We start from the raw sequence: 18722 nt of genomic DNA on the forward strand, positions 1-18722 counted from the left end.
CAGCTTTTAAATACTGCATCAAAGGAGAGTACTCCCATAAGAGTAAACTTTCTTACTCAAATTTAGCAACTGTTCTCCTTGATCCTGAATCCTTTATATCCAGCCCCATTATATACTGGTTCTCTGCAAGTGGATGTGTTTCCTCAGTCATGCAGCAACTCTGGAATATTTCATCTTTTATCAGGCCACGTACTTTCAAAACAGGATTTTGTTGTAATATAATATGTTGTCCAGCAGGAATGACAAAGCAGTTCCAGAGGAGGCAGAGTGCAGCCTTAGAAGGTAAAGCCCTCTACGTTGTTTTCAAGCATAAAGGGAGAAGGGGTTTCTAAATTCTGATACAAAGGAGCAGACACTGCTGCAAATCCAGAGGGCACAACAGGAGTTATATTTCCCAAATGCCTCTTTCCAAATCTCAGGGTTCCACCTTTCTCAATCATGTCACTTACCTCGGTGTTGCAGACTTGCTGAATTTAAAAGCATCTAACCCTATAATTAAGTCCTGGGACTGATCGTCAATGTTTTTGCCCTCTGGTTTCAGAAAATTACTGTATTGTCATGGAGTCTCTCTGGCTTTTTCTATCACTTCTGGTTTGTGATTAGTCATCCTTAGACTTTCATTATTTTTCTTGTAAAAGTTTTAGCAGCTGAACCAGGACATTCCAGATGCTGGAATGGCCATTACAAGGCCCACACTGACAACCTGGAAAATCAATTATGCAGCTGTAAGATTATATTTTAGAGTTGGCATCTTAGATGACTCATCATATCTACTATCATAGGTCAGGGTCCTCAGAAAACATGCTATAGGAAAGATATTTGCAGTCAGAGGTTTACTGGAGGGATATTTCCAGAACCTACATGTTTGAGGGTTATTATGATTGACGCAAGAGGGCTGGGCTTTTATCACTGGATATAGGCTGCCTGCAAGAGCAGTTCACCTTCAAGCTGTCAGCAGGCTACACTCCAAGCAGCTGAGAAAAAAATAAGGGCATCAGGGCAGCCCATCACTATGCGCTCCCTTTTGTACATGGAGGTTATTTTTAAAATCTTAAAAGGAATTCAATAACTTCTCTTAGTTCTTCTCATCTCTAGGATAGATTTCCAAGTGTTTATTAACTACACTGTAAGTGATTTCAGGGCAGAAACCATTTTATGTTTGTTTGTTTGCTCACCACAGTTTTTAACATGGTATGTGCCCAAAACCTATTTCTATTTTGTTAAAGAATTCACAAATATTATGACTCTTTTCACTCAAGTGTTCTCCCTCACATTCCTATTTGTAAAATTCTTAACCATCTTTCATATTCTTAAAATATCACTGTCTGGTTAGTCTTTCTAATTGACTTATGGTCATCTATTTTTTGTTTGATTCAGCATAGCATGCTTTTCTCGTGTGACTGTAATTTGTCATGTATCATTATCAATCCAAGTTGTCCGTATTCATATCTACACTTAAGATATAAAATACTATATAGTTTGTGTAAAAAACACGTTTACTATAAATAATTTAAGTAAATGCATAAAACCACAAAGAATAAAAGAAAATAAGTCTTTCTACTCAAAATTAACAATCATCTGCTAAGAATTAATAATCATAAACATTAAATGAACAATTAGAATAAATACTTTTAAAAGATAGAATGGATCTTTGAAACTTTTATACTAAGGGGATCCCTGGGTGGCTCAGTAGTTTGGTGCCTGCCTTTGGCCCAGGGCGCGATCCTGGAGTCCCGGGATCAGGTCCCTCATCAGGCTCCCTGCATGGAGCCTGCTTCTCCCTCTGCCTGTGTCTCTGCCTCTCTCTCTCTCTGTGTGTGTGTGTGTGTATGTCTATCATAAATAAATAAATAAATCTTTAAAATAAAAAAATAAAATAAAACTTTTATATTAAGAAAAATACATAATATTAAGAAAAATACATAAAATGAAGTACAAAATCTTAAGCATATAGAAAACTGAACTTTTTGGTCAGTATACCTCCATCCCATGTAGCCAGACCCTAGATCAAGATATATAGCAAATTGTATAATGTGATTTATTTATTTATCCATTAGTTTGAGAGACAGCGAGAGAGCAATCAGGATGATGAACAGAGAAAGACAAGCAGCCTCCGCACTCAGCACGGAGCCTGACACACATATTATTGTATTCAATTGAGGTACAAACTTTATTGCTGGATCATGTCCTTACATTGTAAATTTGGAAATTATTTTTGTTCTTTTATCAAGTTGTCTAATTTGGTTATACCAATTATTCTTACTCTTGATTATATTTTTCCTTCACATGTATTGCCTTATTCCCGATATTATTTAGCATTTTAATGTGCACTTCTTACATATTTTTTCATTAAAAAGATCCATACAAACTCAATTGAATACAATAGTACATACTTATTTTACCTCATACTTCTGTGAGTATGCCGGTGGTTGGTGATCTGAGTGGAGTCATCTTATCCTGCTCCTGAGATTAGTGAGGCATGAGACATGTTCTTCTCATGGTGATGGCAAGAAGCCCTAGAGGGTAAGTGGAAACACGTAAGGTACCTTAAAGTCTAGGGTTTAATCTGCCTAGACTAGACTAATCTAATCTAGTCAAAAAGAATGAAAACATTCTCTGCCATTTTAGTGGGAGAAAATGAAAATTAAAGAGTGAATATAGGACAAAGAGATCAGACCAACATTAGAATCTATCATGGACTGTTTTCATCTATATTTCCTGTGATTTCATTATATTCTTTTTCTGTTAGTAATTCCACTTCTATTCCTTTCTGATTTATACTGATTTATCATTAATAATGTTAGTTTCCTCTGTATTGAGTCTTTTCATTTAATTTTGCTTTGGTCTTCTTTGAGTTCTTATATTGACAAAACCATGTCCTTAAATTCTTTTCCACCTTTAAACACAAGTGGACAATTTCCTCCTATTCCTTTAATTTTGCTGGAAGTGGGTGGGTGGAAAGAAGCTTCATTGAATGCTGTGGGTAAGACTATTATCTCTAGTAATGTCCATATTTGTCTTAAAGGATCTCTACTAGTATTCTTTCCACTTTTAGTCTGTATTTCAACCTCAAAAAGACAGTCTCAACCTTTTAACCACACACCCAAAACTTACGCCATGAAATAGGTGTGCATTCAAAGAAGTTCACACAAAATGTAAACATAATTATAATTATTCATGAATAGATTTTTCACAAGAATAGTGGTGCATTTCTTATCTGTAATTAAAGTCAAAGTATGGGATCCCTGGGTGGCTCAGTGGTTTAGTGCCTGCCTTTGGCCCAGGGCGCGATCCTGGAGACCTGGGATCGAATCCCACGTCGGGCTCCCGGTACATGGAGCCTGCTTCTCCCTCTGCCTATGTCTCTGCCTCTCTCTCTCTCTCTCTCTCTCTCTCTGTGTGACTATCATAAATAAATAATTTAAAAATAAATAAATAAATAAATAAAAAATAAAATAAAAAATATAAGGTCAAAGTATATTTTCCTATTTCTTCCTTGTCTTTGAATCTTCATTCACACACTAGCAAAGGGATATTGATTAGAATCAGACAGAATAATTCTATTCTTTCTAGATTATGTATTAATATTTTATTCATTTACTTAAAAAACATACTGTCATTGAAAAATTCTAAAATTTATGATCATGCATAAATTCTTAAATAATTGGGTCAGAAAATAAGGAGATTAGGATTATTTTGTGCAGAGACATAGGAAAATCTAACATAGGGGATCCCTGGGTGGCTCAGCAGTTTAGCACCTGCCTTCAGCCCAGGGTGTGATCCTGGAGTCCCGGGATCGAGTCCCGCATTGGGCTCCCTGCATGGAGCCGGCTTTTCCCTCTGCCTGTGTCTCTGCTTCTCTCTCTCTCTCTTTCTCTCTGTCTCTCATGAATAAATAATCTTTAAAAAAATCTAACATACAACAAATATTCTCACCTATAGCCAAAAAGAAATAGACTGTTTAAAGCTCCCAGTGTAAATTTTCAGCATCAAAGATTTGTCATGTTATGCCATTTTGGGTTCTGTTTTACATTTAGAATATATCAAAGAAGAAAATATTTTCAAATAATTCAATATTTATTCTTACTATTTCAATCATAATCAATAAAACATTTTAATGTAATCATCATTATCTATCTATCTAATTTTCGCATTATTAGAAACAACTATCAGACCCTGTAAATAGATATTAGGATGAAAAATGAGATATGTAGAGAATAGCTTTCAAATAATGGGCTCCTGTCACTAATATAAAATAGATGTTTCAAATGCAAAATTGAAATCAGTATAGTTGACCATAATTCTTATTTATATTTCTTGGTTTTTTTGGTCAAATAAATTCATTTATTGTCATTTTAAATAAGAGCTAATTTTAATGGTTAAGAAAACAGAAAAATGTATCAACCTAACAATAACAAAAATGAATAGATTGAACTTGTAATATTTTTAGGTTTTTAAAATCACTTATTTGAGAGAGAGAGAGAAAGAGAGAGAGAGAGAGAGAGAGAGGATGAGAGATGGGGAGGGGCAGAAGAAGAGAGAGAGAGAGAGAGAGAGAGAGAGAGAGAAGCAGACTTCCCACTGAGCAGAAAACCTAACTCAGATCAATTCCAGGACCCGGAAGTCGTGACCTGAGCCGAAGGTAGACACTTAACAGACTGAGACACACAGGTACCCCACAAGTTGTATTCTTTTTAAGGAATATTCTTTCTGGTACCATATTGATACTAGAATGTATGGTAATAAGGTATTGTATAAACCATCATAGGAAAAACATTTCAGGGAAAATGAAAAATATATAACTCTTAGAATGAAAAAGGATCAAATCCACAATATGCATACAATAAGCATTTCAAAACCAGTTAGAAATCAGCAAAGAATAGGGGCACTTGTGTAGCTCAGTTGGTTAAGCATATGCCTTTGGCTGCTCAGGTCATGATCTCAGGGTCCTGGAATTGAGCCCCACCATCAGGTTCCCTGCTCAGCGGGGGATTTGCCTCTTCCTCTCCCTCTGCCCCTCTCTTGCTCCTGCTCTCTCTCTCTCTCACTCTTTCTCCCTCTCTCTTAAATAAGTTAAAAAAAAAATCTTTAAAAAATCAGCAGACGTATAAATTAGATATAGAAGAAGATATTCCCATCCACATACCTTTCTTAATAGAATCCATATAATCTCAATATATCACAATTAAAGATAAGACTGCATATTGTAGTCTGAGAGAATTCTGGATGTTAACTTCTGGGAATGATATTCCAGAACCTCTAATCCAGGTTCTACCAATTATCTAATTATGCATGTGATTTTGAATATTTTGCTTGTGTTCTCTACTCCCCAGTTTCTGTATTTATCATAGAGGGTTAGCAATGGTATCTGCTGCTCAATTAATTAGTGTCTGTTAGGATTTGAAGAGTTTTATGGAATGTTCGTAGAAAATTATCTAAGATAGGGCTCAATAAAATGTACAAATAATAAAAAGTTTATCTAGATAATACTCAAGGAGGTGGCATAGATTACAAGGGAAATATTTTGGAAGGTGATGAATGTTTTTACTCGAACTTTCATGGTTCTCACTGGCATTTAGCAGGTCACAGTAATATTATGTGTCATACTTAGAAGCCATGGAGAACTTTTGATACAATTCAACTTTTCTTTAGACTGAATAGCATGTGATAAGAAGGAGTAGTCCTTGCATTAATTGTTAGACACTGTGGAAAGGATACAATATGGAGAAGAAAGGAAAATGCAGGAACTGTAATTTATAAAAGCCTGTTCAGGTGGACAGTTTAAATTGAAAATAAAAGGAAGAAAATTTGTATCCTTGTTATAAGAAGAGAAATATAATTTTCTAATTCTCTATATATTCTCTCATAATTTCACTGAGAAATATAATTATTAGTGAAAGAATAAGGAAACTATATAAAAACACTATATTTTTTGAATCTAAAAAGGACCATAAAACATAAACAATGAAATACAGCCATTGAATATCAATTTATTTAGTTTATTCTCCTCAGAATCTCAAAAAAGAGCCAATGGGATGCAGAGTAGGACAATCTATCAATAATGATATCAGTGCTCAGATATATTTATAGATCAGTAAGATGAGAATATAAAATAAAAAATCCTTTAGTTTTTATGCATTTAATTTCTACAGGCAAAACAAATAATTTATTGCTTACTAATTTACTCTTCGTGCACAAACAATAAAAATAGATGTCATGCTCCTAGCTAAAATTCCCCCCTCCCCTTGTTTTTACCTCTCATTCCCTCACATCTATCTAAGGACATTATTGCGTTGATTCTCCCTCTCTCTCCTCTGCTACCAATTCTCTCTTTTCTATTATTCATACTAGTACATAACATAAGTAAATTCTATCTTTTATAATAAAAATTCCCTGTTTTGATTCTATTTCCTTCTCTAACTTTTGCTCCATTTGTCTGCTCTTTTTACAGAAAAGTTTCTTGAAAGTATAGTGGATAATTGTTGGCTTCATATTGGCCCTTTGCACTGGTTTTTGTTCACCAACTCCCAACTCTTTTCAAAGTTACCAATTACCTTTATGTTGGCAACTTCAGCAATCAAATGCAGTAATCTACTCTGGCTGTTTAGAAACATTTCGTACACTGTATCTTTCTTTCTTTCTTTTTTTTTTTTTAATACTTCCTTTACCTGCACACAACTCTCACCCCTAAATTTAGGAGTGTCAATCCATTCACATGACTATTTTTTATTATCTACTCTAACACTTAGGCTCTCATGCTGTCTGATGATTTAATAATAATCTAAAAGCTGACTTCTGGATTTGCTTTTTATGTATGTCTCTCTTGACCTCAAGTTCCAAATATTCTTATGTCAGCTTTACTTCTCCACTTGTATATTTGATAGTAATTGCAAACTTTGCACATGAAAAATGAAGTTCCTACAATTCTCCCCATATCTATTCCTTCTGAAGTTTCTCTCATTTCAGTCAATGCCCAATTCTATCTTTTTCATTTGCTCAGCAATAAATCCTTTTTTATTCCAATGATTCTCTTTTTTTCTCTCTTGTCTTAACCCTATGCATGGTCTTTCAGCAAATAACTTTAGCTTTGCCTTGATAGCATTATCACAACTTCTAATCACCACTCTCATCTCAGACACAGCTATCTCTCCCCCAGAATATGACCACATTCTCCTTTACATTTTAATAGCCACACTCTAGGTACTGTCTTAAGAGACTCAACAACTGCCCTGTGTCCTTCAGACCAAGTGATTCTAGCAAAATGATTTTAGTCCTCTCATTCCTCTGTTAAACACCTGCCTCCAATGGTTTCACTTCTTGCTCAGAATGAAGCCCAAAGCTTTTAGTGAATGATATACATGGTCCTGCCAAAACAGACTGTCCATCAGTTGTTTCATGGCATTTCCTACTTGGCTTTCACATTTTCTTTTCCTCACTCCAGTTCAGTCACATTCAGTTCACTCACTGCTGTCCCTTGCATATGCCAAACAAAGTCCCACATGTGGACATTTTAACAGTTGTTCCATCTGAATGCTTTCCTCTAGATACTTCTATAATTAGTTAATTCATTTATCTTTTTTCCCTATAAATCTCTTTTTAATGAGGTAAGATCAATGCATCCACTAGCCCAATATGTACAATACTTAGAACAAACAATATGTTTAAGGTCTCTAAAACATATTTTAATTTTTTTAATTAAGGAAAGGAAATGAACTCTCATGTCAACTAAAATCTTTAAATATAATATTAGTACTGTTCTTTCTATCAACACAGTATAAAATACAACTGTTACATACATATACATATATGCTTAAGTGGTGTGTTTGTGTGTCTTTAATGAAAGTCTGGAAGACAAAAAGTCCACAAAGACCAGAACATGGCCATGTGGAAAGAATTTCTCTGGCAATCTCATGTAAAATTTATCATTCTGATCCAACATTTCCTATTCTCCTTCCCTCTTATGTTTTTATCTCTCTTTTCTTTTTTCTTTTTTTAAAGATTTTATTTATTTATTCATTCATGAGAGACAGAGAGAGAGAGAGAGAGAGAGAGGCAGAGACACAGGCAGAGGGAGAAGCAGCCTTCATACGGGGAGCCCGACGTGGGACTCGATCCCGGGACCCCAGGATCAGGCCCTGGGCTGAAGGTGGCGCCAAACCGCTGAGCCACTGGGCTGCCCTATTTTTTTTTCTTCTTTTTTTTTAATCTTTCTTTTAGCACTTATTACTACCTCTTTTAATAGAATATAAACTTCATAAGGAAACATATTTTGTGTGTTTTGTTGATTACTGTTTTGCTTGTACCAAAAATACCTGGGATATACTTCTGATCAAAAGATACTTATTTATTCAATGAATGAATAAATGAGTGGATATTTTAAATTGCTTTAAAAATGTCCATATAACACATATTTTGGTTGAAAAAATATCTTTTTGTTTTTTATATAATATTCCTTCATATTGTTCTTATTTATTTGTATGCTTATTATTTACTTGTTTCATAATATAATATCACATCACTTATTTATAACATAGAGGTACCAGATTTGAAGAGGAAATAGTCTATGTCTTAAATACTTTCTCATATATATTTTCTTCTCACTTGACAGAAATCATGTGCAATCTTCCTGACATGATTTCTTTAATATCAAGATTGCAGTTTACAAGATTTTTTTAATGAAAAGAAATGAATATTTCAGAAATATATATACAGATAATTTATTTAAAAACTGAATATTTTACAGCTAACTTTAAGGTTATATTGTGTCAGCAGCACTGTTTCTGTAAAGCACAAAATTTAAGACCAATGTTATTGATGTCACATAAACAAAAAATTTTCTGCACTGAATTTTGATTGTTTACCATTGCTTTGGTTTCTTACTACATGAAAAATATATTCCAACTGAGTTTCAAGTATCTGCTGAAAAGAATGTGAACCACAGAACCACAAAATATGTTTTTTTATAACAACAACAACAAAAAAAACTTGGCCCAATTTTTGTTCGAGTTTTGTTGATTCAACTAGTACTTTTTTTACATTTGATTTGTTTCTGTAGCAGAGCTAACTGGAGTTACATTTTTTAATACTGATTGGCTTTTATATCCTCTAAAATACTGTTGATGAACTTCTGTTAAATTACCAGAATCAAAGATATGTGATACTCTCATGTTACTTATAATCACCAGTCTTCCACTGGTATTTGGACTAATGAATGGTGCCCTCCCAGGCTGTGCTCCTGATCTTCCTGCCCCCATACCCACTCCATTTTGTCCACATTGGCATTTTCTACATTCTTTTGCTACAGGGTCTTTCTGGGTTGATATTCTAGTTCATTACACAAATTTAATGTATGATAAGGTTTAAGAATTTAATTATGCCTCAGGATGTCAATATTTAAACAGAATTTGACTCAAAATCCTAAAGTTTGAATTAGCTTCCAGAGACTTGAAAAGAAAAAAAAATCTTTGGCAGGGTGATAAGTCACTATTCAAATCATACATTTTTATTTAAAATATATGAAATCTGTCTTTATATATATACACAGGTATCACATAAGGGTATATTGGTAAAAGTCACAGTGCTCCATATCTGTAATATGATTTAACTTTAGGGAAAAATAGATGGGTGTATACATACACATATATTTTCTTTGTTAGAACATATGTTCTGCATATGTCTTTAAAGAGCATCAACCATATCCTTTCATTGAACTGACCAAAGTTATGAATTTAGGGATATAACTTTCAATGTAATATTTCACTCTTATTTGCGAGGTAGTCTAAGGAATACTTGTTACATAAAATAGGCAAAATTTATGATCTGATTCTCCCTTACAAATACAATATTTTCTGAGAAATTTAATAAATTGAGATAAATGGTTATCTAACTATAATTCATAAATGTTAGGTTTAAGTATTATATTTACCTACTATATTCCAGTACTAAAATTCTTGTAAGATTCCTCTTCTTAGGTTAAAAATCTTTTGCTAAAACTAAATCAATAGACTTTAGGAAGTATATAAATTTTCCTTATTTTTTAGCACAATATAAAAATTATCCAGGAAGGAATACTGTTTTAATTTCCTCCCTTTCGTTTTTTTTTTTTTTTTTTTTTTTTTAATTTACTTTGATGTTTTAAAGGGAAGATAAAAATCAGACAACAGTTCCCAGGCTACATTCCACCCCATTGTTTGCTTATTTTACATCTGTTCAGAATCTGGGTTTTGGAATATGTACAGAATCTGGTAATATAAGGCAGTGGGATAATTACATTACAGAATTGTTATTAATAAGGTCCTGTATTCACCTGTAGACTGAAGAGGCTCCCAAGGTAAAGGGCTGATTTTGCCCCCCAGGACATATGAAATGTCTGAGACATTTCTTATTGTCATGACTGTGGTTTTGACTTTATCTAGTGGGTAGAGGCCAGGGAAACTGCTAAATCCAATAATGAACAGAACTACCCTCACAACAAAGGACTATCCGACCCAAAATCTCAGTTGATAAACCATGGTATAGGCAATATGTAAGTAGAAAAGCACTACTTAATATTTCTTTTCTTTTTATTTTCCTGAAAGAGGGCTACCCTTTTTTTCTTGAATCAAATATGGTGGTTACAATAAGGGTGACCGTAACAAAATATTTCCCCAACCAATTTATGGATAAAATTGAGTTAACCTGAGTTTGTATATATACAATGTTTATAAAATATGCTGACTTTATACTATTAATAATTAATATTAATAATTAAATTCAGATAAATAAATTAATAGAAAAATTAATATTCTCTTGTAGTTAAAAGAGAATTATTTTTCTTATGGTCCTTAGGAAAAGTCATTGATTCTAAGCAAATGGTGAAATTGAAAGGATATGAAATCGACAATATAGTGATTACTGATTTATTAAATGTATTTCAATTGAATACTGTGGACAATTTTAAATTTAATAGAAAAGTAAAAGTGTTTGAAGATAGCATTTTGGATATAAATCTGCATAACTGTCAGTGGCTTACATGCATGTTCTCTTGACATTTCTCTTAAAGCTGGTAAATGAAAAAATGTAACACTAACAAACAGGCATATATCGACATAAAATAAGTATGTTAATAATAAACTTATTCTTTCTTAGACACAGTTTGAAGTCATCTTAACAGTAGGCTGTAAGGTAAGGGAAAGGTTTTTCAAATACTGCACCTAAGGAATAATTATAGCAATATTTAGATTATTCAAATTTGAGTTAGATTTGATTAAATATCAAATCTTTTTTTTTAAGGCTTTTCTTTTTTTAAGATTTTATTTATTTATTCATGAGAGACACTGAGAGAGAGAGAGAGAAAGAGAGAGAGGGAGAGAGGCAGAGACACAAGCGGAGGGACAAACATGCTCCATGTAGGGAGCCCGACGAGGGACTCCATCCCAGGACTCCAGGATCAGGCCCCGGGCTAAAGGCGGTGCCAACCGCTGAGCTACCCAGGATGCCAACCGATGAGTCACCCGGGCAGCCACAAGCATACTTTTCCCTCAAGAAAATATAAGATAATACATTCTGTGTAATAAAAAACTTCAGATGAGCAAACAAATCACCAACCAAATTTACCCAGATAGGTATATATTAATACTTTTTAAAACTGCTTTACATACATGAGTATTTTTTGAAAAATGAATATGTATATATTTTAATTCAATAATTATAAAGTACATTTTACTAAATTAGATCTTTATTTAACAATATATTAGTCTTTCAATATGATGTCATACTTTCAAATAAGATTTTTAAACAGCTAGATACTAGAATTTAAAAAATATTTTCTAATAAATTATAGTCTATCCTCCCAATATGATATTTTTCCATCTCCCAATAACATTACATATTCCCTAGAATTTTGTTCTATTTGTACTTAAGTATAGGTTCCTCTGTTGATATGAGCAGTCACCCAATGGATTGGATTTTTACCAAGGATGTGTGGTTGTGCATATGTATGTTGATGTGAGTGTGAGAGGGAGTGTTTGTCCATGAGTGTAAAAATAGTTTTGTGATGGATTAAATTTAGTTGAGATGATGGGTTATATTAGAATATTATTTTCTATTAATGCAATTCATAGCTGCTTATCTGAATACTAAGAACTATTTTGATGATCTATCTTCATAATTTAATATAGAAACTAAAATTATTCCCCTTGGAAGTCTTCATTTTCTAGCATGCATTTTTCCTTTGTGGAAGCATACATTCTGCTATAACTACCATTATGTAGGCTGGATTATTCTGAAGTTAATACAGAGAGACATTATGCCACCCAAATTTCTCAACTTTAGAGATCCCTGTCTCTCAGTTTCAGTGTCAAGCTTATTCTATTCACTTCGATTTTTCCTCTTTGAAGTAAAGGAAGGTATCTTTATCACTTGACTCAGAATGGTTCACTCCCCACATTCCAGAAAAGCATATTTTACATGAAAATATAAGATACAGGGAAAAATTTAGTATTTTCTTATATTTTTAGGTGGTATAAATAATTATCCTCTTTTGATTTCAAGCTAAATTTTAAAGTCTTTTGCATATGTTTGAGCCAATTGTTACTTGAAATATATGGGAAGTACATAGTAACTCCATTTATAGTCATGTCTAATAGCAAATAAAATTTACTGTGTTATTATGAAATCCTTATATTTAGCTACATTTTGTGAATTTAACTGAAAGTCTTATGTTAAGCTTAATGTCCATTTTTCTGAGTTAGATGTTTTACAGAACATTTTTTCTAAATAATGTTCTATATATTCATTTTTAATACTAAAGATTGTTAAGGGATATTACTTATTACACCAGTGTGGTGTAAATAATAATGTGGAATATTTCCCTTATTCATGCAAAAAAAGCTAAGCATTAAAAAATGAAGAAATTAAGCAAGAAAAATATTTCTAGGATAAAATCACTCAGAGTTGTTTTCCTTTTTTAGTGCCTCCCCCCTTAAATATCTACACCTACATTTATGTCTATACCTACATGTACAGTCATAGCTATCTATAGCTCTATCTATCATCTATCATAGTCAATGAAGTTCTTCTCTAAATGGGTCATGTTTATTTTTTGAAAAACAAATCTTCAGAATATCCTAATATACACACATCTATACAATGAATACAAATTATTAACAGGTTATTAAAATTTGCTATTGGGGATGTGCTCACTTTGGCACATATACTAAAATTTCCTAATGGGGAAAAAAAACTACTATTTTTTGAGAAACCTCCTATCCTCAAGAAAAAAAATTCATACATACAATTCTAGAGAGAATATTTGGGCAGAAAAGCCATTCAAAGCAGTGAATAAATATGTATTAAAATAATCCAATAGAAATTTTAAAAGTACTTTCCAAATGAAAAAAATAGTCTTTATAAAGTTATATAAATTATCTAGAGTTATGTGAGGCTACAAAGAAGAGTTTCATTTTAAACAGCTATACTGACAATGAGCTGACTGCTCTCCTTATTTTATCTTAGTGATTATCAAAGTAAGTATTTCCATTTTTCCCACTGAATAACAATATATATTGATTTAATAATATATAAGGAAAATACATAGTTATGTTAAACTGAGTCTACATACTAAGACCAATTGTTTATACTAGTGAACTCTGGCATAGATAATAGTTTTAGAAGAACTAATAATCTATTTTCTTATTATGAATACATCACAGGTAGAAGGTATGACATACAAAAGGATCAACGATAGCTTGAATCAATGGCAGTTTTATTAGAATGATAGAAGTTTATGCCTTTTCTAAGGTGGGAGGAGAATAACCAAGTATGATATGGAATAGAGAAAGAGTAGGTAAGGCTGTTCTGTAGTAAGAGTATTATACCCAGAATAATAGTATTATGGATACCTGAAGGTTACCAATGTTTCATAGCTTTGGGACAATATTTTGTAAACTTGATTGTACATTAGATTCAATCAAAGAGTTTAAAAATCACTAATACTTTCATAATTTTTTAAGAAATGCCCACTACTGCCTGTCAATTATAAAGTGTGCCAGAATATAGAACTACCGTTTAAAGTATTGCATGGAAGCAAATTTCAAAAAAAAAGAATAACATAGAAAAATAATTTTCTTTGAAATTTAGTTTTAAAATTTAATTCTCCCTCTGCCTGTGTCTTTCTCCCTCTGCCTGTGTCTCTGCCTCATTCTCTCTCTCTCTCTGTGACTATCACAAATAAATAAAAAATTAAAAAAAAAAAAATTAAAAAAAAAAAAAAAAGGGATCCCTGGGTGGCGCAGCGGTTTGGCGCCTGCCTTTGGCCCAGGGCACGATCCTGGAGACCCAGGATCGAATCCCACGTCGGGCTCCCGGTGCATGGAGCCTGCTTCTCCCTCTGCCTGTGTCTCTGCCTCATTCTCTCTCTCTCTCTGTGACTATCACAAATAAATAAAAAATTAAAAAAAAATTAAAATTTAAGCATCATTTTCTGTAGTGTTTATACCTACCAAGCATTTTACGATATTTATGTCATGTTTCATAATTTAAAAGGCTAATTAATCAAAACAACTCAAAGATACTAATGATAATTTTATTGATGTCTCTATGGAAATGTGTTAAAGAGGTGTTAACCTTTTTAATTTTTGAAATATCTCAACACTTTGATTCGATTAGAAGTTGACATTTAGATATAATTTTGAAGATATTTTATCATTTTCTTATAACCATTTAGTACTGAAGATAGATCAGGAAAAATAATGATTTTAAACTTCTACTTCTCATTGATTTCATACAGCTATGAAATAGTATGAGGATTTTTGTCTAAGGTAATTTAATGTGTGTGAATTTATTTAATCTTTAATCCCTACACACTATTGATACATCATTTGTATATCTACAATTTAAATTTTAGATTGACTACTAAATCATTGTTCATCCCAGATGACACTGTCACATAGCTTTCCTAAACTCTTTATCAGTCCAATGATCCTGTACATAAAATCAAAATTCTGATACTAGGATACAAATTGATTCACAGAGTGTCTTAATGGATGACCTATCTTAATTAACAGTAAATTACTCAACTTACACATAAGACAAATGCAATTTACCATGAAGATACATCATTATGTATCAGTGTTATATAATTTCATGAGTACAGAAATCAGCTAGCCCATTACATTTTTATGAACATTTATTTAAGGATGCTATATAATACAGGCACCCAAGTGGCTGAGTTGGTTAAGAATCTGGCTCTCGGGGGGCAGGGCAAGATGGCAGAAGAGTAGGGTCCCCAGGTCACCTGTCCCCACCAACTTACCTTTAAGTCACCTAGATAACTTAAATCATTCTGAAAACCTATGAATTCAGCCTGAGATTTAAAGAGAGAACAGCTGGAACGCTACGGAGAGAAGAGTTTGCACTTCTAACAAGGTAGGAAGACAGGAAAAAATAAATAAATAACTGAAAAAGAATCCAGTGGGGGAGGGCCCCCCCCAGAGGAGCCAGGCTGAGGGGGCACTGCAAAAGACCCCAGGACAGGAAAGCTCAGTCTTGGAGAAGCAGGAACTTTTAAAAATCTGCACTGGATTCTTCCCGGAGGGAAAGAGGCTTGCAGGGAACTCGGGCAGAATCCCAGGAAGGGCAGTGGAGCCTCCAGTCTACCGGGGTCACTAACAGAGGAAGTGCCCCCCGGGGAGAGCGCGCCACACACCATGGGCCAAGTGTGGTAAAGGACTGGAGCACGCGACCTGCGGGGCTTCGGGAGCAGCTCAGGCGGTGGCTCCAGGCAGAGAGGGCTGACTTCGGGAGCCACAGCCCTGGGAACGTGATTCCAGTGGCACTGGGGTACACGGCCAGGATCCTGCGCTCCCCTTGGGAGAGGTGGAGATAAGAGGGCACAGGACAAGGATGCTCCTGCCCGCGGTGCCCCCAAGCTGTGCAAATCCATGCTCCCCACCCCCGGAGCATGAGGCCAGTGCAGACTGGGAGACTGTGGTGGTTACTGTGGGAGCTGACTCAGGGCTGGAGAGCTGGCCGCTCCCAGTGTGGTTGTTACTCATGGTGTCACCCTGTGCCTGGGACGGAGTGGGGCTGCTTGGAAACAGAGGCCTCACAGGACTAACAGCTCCTACTGAGCCGTGCACCTGGTGGGGAGGCAGGGCAGCTCCCCCAGGTGCACACACCTGAGAATCAGCATAGCAGGCCCTTCCCCTAGAAGACCAGCTGGGAGGGCAGGGGAAGAGCAATTTCTTGACCGAGCATCACTGGAAAGCTCCAGGGGAAGTCAAGGGATTTACAGTATATAGAACCAGAACATACTCCTTTTTGTTTGGTTGGTTGGTTGGTTGGTTTTTGTTTTTTTCTTTATTTTTTCTTTTTTTTTTTCCTTTTTCCAGTACAACTCGTTTTAGCCACTCTACACTGAGCAAAATGACTAGAAAGAAGAACTCACCACAAAAGAAAGAATCAGAAACAGTCCTCTCTCCCACAGAGTTACAGAATTTCAATTACAATTCAATGTCAAAAAGCCAATTCAGAAGCACAGTTGTAAAGCTACTGGTGGCTCTGGAAAAAAGCATAAAAGATTCAAGAGACTTCATGACTGAAGAATGTAGATCTAATCAGGCCAAAATTAAAAATCAATTAAATGAGATGCAATCCAAACTGGAGGTCCTAATGACAAGGGTTAATGAGGTAGAAGAAACTGTGTGACAGAGAACACAAATTGATGGCAAGGAAGGAAGCTGAGGATAAAAGAGAAAAACAATTAAAAGACTTTGAGGAAAGGTTAAGGGAAATAAAAGACAGCCGCAGAAGGAAAAATCTGCATTAAATTGGAGTTCCAGAGGGTGCAGAAAAGGACAGAGGACCACAAACTATATTTGAAAAAAATCATAGCTGAGAACTTCCCTAATTTGGGGAGGGAAACAGGCATTCAGATCCGGGAGATAGAGAAATCTCCCATCCCAAAATCAATAAAAACCGCTTAACACCTCAACATTTAATAGTGAAACTTGCAAATTCCAAAGATAAAGAGAAAATACTTAAAGCAGCAAGAGACAATAGATCCCTCTTTTATGGGGAGAAATATTAGATTAACAGGAGACCTCTCCACAGAGACCTGGCAGGCCAGAAAAGGGATGGCAGGATATATTCAGGGTCCTAACTGAGAAGAACATGCAGCCAAGAATACTCTATCCAGCAAGGCTCTTATTCAGAAAAGAAAGAGAGGTAAAGAGCTTCCAAGATAGGCAGGAACTGAAAGAATATGTGACCACCAAACCAGCTCTGCAAGAAATAATAAGGGGGACCCTGTAAAATAAAGAGGAAGCCCAAAGAAATAATCCACAAAACAGGGACTAAATAGGTATTATGATGACACTAAATTCATATCTTTAATAGTAACTCTTAACGTGAATGGGCTAAATTTTCCCAACAAAAAATGCAGTGTTTCAGACTGGATAAAAATCAAGACCTAACTATTTGCTGTCTACAAGAGACTCATTTTAGAACTAAGGACACCTACAGCCTGAAAATGAAAGGATGGAGAACCATTTACCATTCAAAGGGTCCTCAAAAGAAAGCAGCAATTCTCATATCAGATAAATTAAAGTTTATCCCAAAGACTGTAGTAAGAGGTGAAGAAGGACACTATATCATACTTTAAGGGTCTATCCAACAAGAGGACCTAACAATCATGGATATGTATGCCCCTAATGTGGGAGCTGCCAAGTATATCAATCAAAATCATATTTTCAGGCCATAATGCTTTGAAACTAGAACTCAATCACAAGAAGAAATTTGGAAGACATTTCAAGTGGAGGTGAAAGATCATCCTGCTAAAAGAAGAATGGGTCAACCAGGAAATTAGAGAAGAATTAAAAAGATTCATGGAAACTAATGAGAATGAAGATACAACCTTTCAAAATCTTTGGGATACAGCAAAAGCAGTCCTGAGAAGGAAATATATCACAATACAAGCACCATCCAAAAACTGGAAGGAACTCAAATATACAAGTTAACCTGGCACCTAAAGGAACTGGAGAAAGAACAGCAAATAAAACCTACACCCAGCAGAAAAAGAGAGTTAATAAAGATTCAAGCAGAACTCAATGAAATAGAGACCAGAAGAACTGTAGAACAGATCAACAAAACCAGGAGTTGTTTCTTTGAAAAAATTAATAGGATAGATAAACCATTAGCCAGCCTTAGTAAAAACAAAAGAGAAAAGACTCAAATTAATAAAATCACAAATGCAAAAGGAGAAATCACCACCAATACCAAGGAAATATAAATGATTTTAAAAGCATAATATGAGCAGCTATCGTCAAAAAATTAGGCAATCTAGAAGAAATGTACGCATTTCTGGAAAACCACAAACTACCAAAACTGGAACAGGAAGAAATAGAAAACCTGAACAGGCCAATAACCAGGGAGAAAACTGAAGCAGTCATCAAAAACCACCCAAGACACAAAAGTCCAGGGCCAGATGGCTTCCCAGGGGAATTCTATCAAATGTTTAAAGAAGCAGCAATACCTATTCTACTAAAGCTGTTCTGAAAGATAGAAAGGGATGCATTACTTCCAAACTCGTTCTATGAGGCCAGCATCACCTTAATTCCAAAACCAGACAAAGACCCCACCAAAAAAGAGAATTAGAGACTAATATCCTTGATGTACACAGATGCAAAAATTCTCAACAGGATATTAGTCAAGAGGATCCAACAGTACATTAAAAAGATAAATCA

This window comes from Canis lupus, chromosome 17, assembly GCF_048164855.1.
Source record: "Canis lupus baileyi chromosome 17, mCanLup2.hap1, whole genome shotgun sequence".
Lineage (NCBI taxonomy): Eukaryota > Metazoa > Chordata > Mammalia > Carnivora > Canidae > Canis > Canis lupus.